Source organism: Trachymyrmex cornetzi, unplaced genomic scaffold (assembly GCF_001594075.2).
Source record: "Trachymyrmex cornetzi isolate Tcor2-1 unplaced genomic scaffold, Tcor1.1 scaffold2337, whole genome shotgun sequence".
In the NCBI taxonomy this organism is placed as follows: Eukaryota; Metazoa; Arthropoda; class Insecta; order Hymenoptera; family Formicidae; genus Trachymyrmex; species Trachymyrmex cornetzi.
In genome coordinates, this window is record NW_017296995.1 from 10,659 (window position 1) to 15,982 (window position 5,324).

Here is a 5,324-nt window from a genome sequence, read left to right on the forward strand (position 1 = left end):
CAGCCAGCCAGCCATTATATAGACAGCCAGCCAGCCATTATATAGACAGCCAGCCAGCCATTATATAGACAGCCAGCCAGCCAGCCAGCTAGCCAGCCAGCCATTATACAATGTAGAACAATGTGCTTGAGTTTTTGCCAAAAAGAAATTTTATTGTCTCACAGGAACGTTCTTTACAGAGCGGAGAAATAATAACGTTTGATCTTCTCGAGAGATCGACAAACCATAGATAGACTAACTAAACTTACGAAGGTAACGCATGCTACGCGGCTTGCTCCCTAACTATCGATACCAACGCCATAAGCGATACCAACGCCACAGGCCGAAGCGCAATAAGACGCGATCTCATTAAGCTCATGATTTTGCCAAAAAGTAATTTTATTGTCTCACAGGAACGTTCTTTACAGAGCGGAGAAATAATAACGCTTGTTCTTCTCGAAAGATCGACATACCATAGATAGACTAATTAAACTTACGAAGGTAACGCATGCTACGCGGCTTGCTCCCTAACTATCGATACCAACGCCGTAAGCGATACCAACGCCACAGGCCGAACCGCAATAAGACGCGATCTCATTAAGCTCATGCTCACTGCTATTACCAACGCCATGCATGTAGCGCGTACACTAATGTATTTTAATTATAATAATAACAATAAAAGTAGAATGTATCGAACGTAATGATCCACAATTCGCATTTATTTTAAGATTATAAGACTTCGTTTCTACTCCCACCCTGCGTCAGAGATCGCATATGGTCCGGTCCCGGCTTATAAGGATTAAGTTCATTGGCTCAAAAGTCGGACCGACGATCGCACTGCTCAACGGAAACAGGTGTCATATCGTCCCTTCGGGACGTTGACCCATAAGATGCACAATTCGCATTTATTTTAAGATTATAAGACCTCGTATCTACTCCCACCCTGCGTCAGAGATCGCATATGGTCTGGTCCCGAGTTATAAGGATTAAGTTCATTGACTCAAAAGTCGGACCGACGATCGCACTGCTCAACGGAAACAGGTGTCATATCGTCCCTTCGGGACGTTGACCCATATTTCAGAGCAATAAACGGTACGTTCGACTCGCTCCATCCTTTTCCCGCGGATGCATGCGAGACATAGCGTTTGCTCTAACGTCCTTCCATGCTTCTCCCTTCTTATCCTTTTCTTTCCCTAAACCTTCTCATCCACATTATCGGAGCTTGGACGTAACACAATATTTGGTAGCTATAACTAGACTTTTTTTTCAGTGTATTATTAAAATAAGTAAAAATATAAAAGAGTATAAGGAGATACATGGATTAAAATTTAATATATTAAAAAAATTAGTGGTAGAAGAAGAGTAATTTCAATATCAAAGATTAGGAAGATTAAGCTAATAATAAAGAACTGTGTTCTGAATGATATGCGTGCTTTGGATAGAGGGTTGAATCCGCATTCAAAGGGGGATATTTTTTCTAAATTTAGAAGTATTAAAATAAGTAAAAATATAAAAGAGTATAAGGAGATAAATGGATTAAAATTTAATATTAAAAAAATTAGTGGTAGAAGGAAAGTAATTTCAATATCAAAGATTAGGAAGATTAAGCTAATAATAAAGAACTGTGTTCTGAATGGTATGCGTGCTTTGGATAGAGGGTTGAATCCGCATTCAAAGGGGGATATTTTTTCTAAATTTAGATTAGTTTTCTTTGATAAAGTTAAGTTAATAAATAGAAGGATTCCAGATAAAATGATAAGGATAAAGGAGATTAATAGGATGTTAGAGATTATTTATATTAAAGATAATTAAATTTTTTAATTGGAAATTAAATGTAATAAGATACGCTATATAAATTATGTTGGGAGTGGGCTTATAATAATTTATAATTTTTATTTTATAAGAAGAAATTAAGAAAAATATATGTAGAACTAAGGTAAGGTAGTAGATTGAATAAATAAATTGAAGTATAGTGTAATATAAAAATTTTAAAATCTTCATCAATAAATAGAAATAAATAAGAATAGTCAGACTACATCAACAAAGTGCCAGTATCATGTTGCTGCCTCAAATCCAAAATGATGGTAAGGGGAGAAATGTATTTTATATAAGCGGATTAGACATACTAAGAGAAATAGAGTTCCAATAATAACATGGATTCCATGGAATCCTGTGACAATAAAGAAGGTTGACCCATAGATAGAATTTGCTATAGTGAAGGGGGCATTTAAATATTCAAATAATTGAAGGGCCGAGAAGTAAATACCTAGAACGATAGTTAAAATAATACTTTTTTTTCTTTCATTTATATTTGAGTTAATTAAGGAATGATGTGATCAAGTGATAGTAAATCCTGAAGAAATTAAAATAATAGTATTTATAAGGGGAATATCAAAGGGATTAAATGGGATGATTCCTTTAGGGGGTCATAATTGGCCGATTTCAATGGATGGGGATAAAGAGGAGTGAAAATATGCCCAAAAGAAAGAAATAAAAAAAAAATTTCTGAAATAATAAATAGAATTATTCCTATTTTTAGGCCTTTATATACAAATTTTGAATGGCAACCCTGGAAAGTAGCTTCTCGTGAGATGTCCCGTCATCATATATACATACAAATAAGAGTATTCGGGATAGATATAAATAATAAAATACACCCGTAAGGGCTGTATCATTTTGATATATGTGGGTCAGAAGAATTGTGGAATCATCTAATAACAAAAATTAGGTTATTAAAAATTCTTAATTTAATATTTAATAGATTAGATATAAATAAAAAATTCCCTAATAATCGAATATCCTGTGTATTCTTTATTATATAAATAACCCTTCCCGCCCCTATAAACAACGTAGATTTAAAAATAGCATGAATTAATTAATGATAATAAGCTAATAAACTAAACCCCAATATCAAAATTATTATTATTAATCCTAACTGCCTTAATGTTGATAAAGCAATAATCTTTTTAAAATCATTCTCAAAATTTGCTATAATTCCAAATATAAACAGTGTCAAAATAGATAAAAACCCTAAAATTATTCTAATACTAGTAGTTATTAAAAATTCATTAAATCGAATTATTAAATATACCCCTGCTGTTACTAAAGTTGAAGAATGTACCAACGCAGAAACAGGAGTGGGAGCAGCTATTGCTATTGGCAACCACACAGAAAAAGGAATCTGAGCCCTTTTTGTAATGGTCGCTAATATTAATATAAATATAATAATTCTACTACCCCTATCTTTAAATAATCTTAAATCTCACCTACCCAGCATTATTATCATTCTTATTGCCATTAATATCCCAACATCTCCAATTCGATTACACAAAACTGTCACTATTCCTGAATTATAAGAATTATAATTATGATAATATATAACCAAACCATAAGATACTATTCCCAACCCATCTCATCCTACTAAAATTCTAATAACATTAGGCCTAATAACTATCAAAATTATTAATAAAATAAATAATAATACCAAATAATTAAATCGACCTATATTAATTTCATTCTCTATATAAATTATACTATATAACATAATTATTGAAGAAATTAATAAAATAAACCTCATAAATGATAATGAAACTCAATCTAATAACATAACAAATTTAATATTAATAGAATTAAATTCAAAAATTATTCATTCTAAAATAACCAATAAATCTAAATAATAAAATACTAAACTTATAATACTTAACACAATAAATAACAAATATATATATATATAAAGTAATATATTAAAAATAATTTAAGATTTTTATTTAATTAATACCTATAATTCCACAAACTATTATTCTATATTTAAACTACCTAAATTACCCCCTATTTATCTAATACTTTATAAAGAATTATTTTTTAATTACATTTCCCCCCTTTCATTTATGCCTACACAAAAACGCCTAAATTTAATAATAATATTAACCGGGGGAAAAATGTATAATTAAAATCATAAATTCCTTTATAATTCAGAATTATAAATTTTACCCTCATAATAAGTATTTTTCCCTTGATACATAAGAAAATAAATATAATGAATAAGCCCCCCTAAAAAAACAAATCAATATTAAATAACCCATCACACCTATATCTCAATTTACAATTCTTATTAATATTATTATCTCCCCCGCAAAATTTAAAGACACAGGAAAAGAAAAATTGGCTACACAAAATATAAATCATCATATAATAATCGAAGGTAAATTTCCTACTATCCCCTTATTTAATAACAATAAATGTCTACCTGATCGTTCATAATATAAATTTACTAAATAAAATATACCAGGTGAACATAATATCTATGAGCAATTATTATTAAATATACCCCTATTAACGCCCTCTTTAAAAAAGTCATTAACCTACATAATATTAAATTTATATAAACCACAGATGAATAAGCCACCATACTTTTTATGTCAACTTGCACTAAACAAAGAACCCTAACAATAATTCTACCTACAATTCTTCTACTAAAAATTAATCAACCATACCGTAACCTAACTCTATAAAATACCTCAATAAATCGAATCAATCCATATCCCCCTATTTTTAATAATACTCCAGCTAAAATCATTGATCCATAAACAGGAGCCTCAACATGCGCCTTAGGAAGCCAAATATGAAATAAATAGGCATCTTAATAAAAAAAGCCATATAAATTATTAAGCCATATAAACCCCCAAAAAGTAAATTCATATTTTCCTATATTTAACATAAATATTAATCTAAATTTCAAAGTCATTCTATACATATATATTCTAAAAATATAAATTATTAAAGGAAAAGAAATCAATAATATATATATCATTATATAATAAGCAGCCCTAAGACGTTCTAAATTTCCAATAAATAATTAAAAAAAATGTAGGTACCAATCTAATCTCAAATATTAAATAAAATAATATCAAATCTTCTATTAAAAAAAAATGTCACTAAAACTACTAATATATTTATAAAAATTATTAATTTTAATTTATCCCATCCCCCCAAAGACATAATTATTAATCCTAATACTCAAATTCTTAAAATTACTAATATCAAAGAATAACTATTACAACCTACCATCATACTAATATTAAATCACTCATTCCTTACCCTCAAACAAAAATAATTATTACTCTAATTAAATAACATAAATTATAATAAAATATTAACATTTTATTACCTAAAATAACTATAAAATTTATAAATATAATTATCATAATAAATTTTATCATAACCTCTAACATCCCCTCTCATCTCAACCCCTTTAAAAAATTATTTAATTATTTAAACTTTCTAAAATTAAATATATAATACAAATCGTTACCCCTAAATCGTACAACTATCACCAAAACCCCTAA

The 5,324-nt window shown here is 29.1% G+C and overlaps 2 pseudogenes; both read right to left on the reverse strand.

Moving 5' to 3' along the window:
* Positions 1–4,874, reverse strand: part of LOC108760993 (NADH-ubiquinone oxidoreductase chain 4-like) — a 9,784-nt pseudogene extending 4,910 nt beyond the window's left edge.
* Positions 1,980–3,265, reverse strand: LOC108760992 (cytochrome c oxidase subunit 3-like; annotated as a pseudogene).
* Positions 4,875–5,324: the final 450 nt, after the last annotated feature.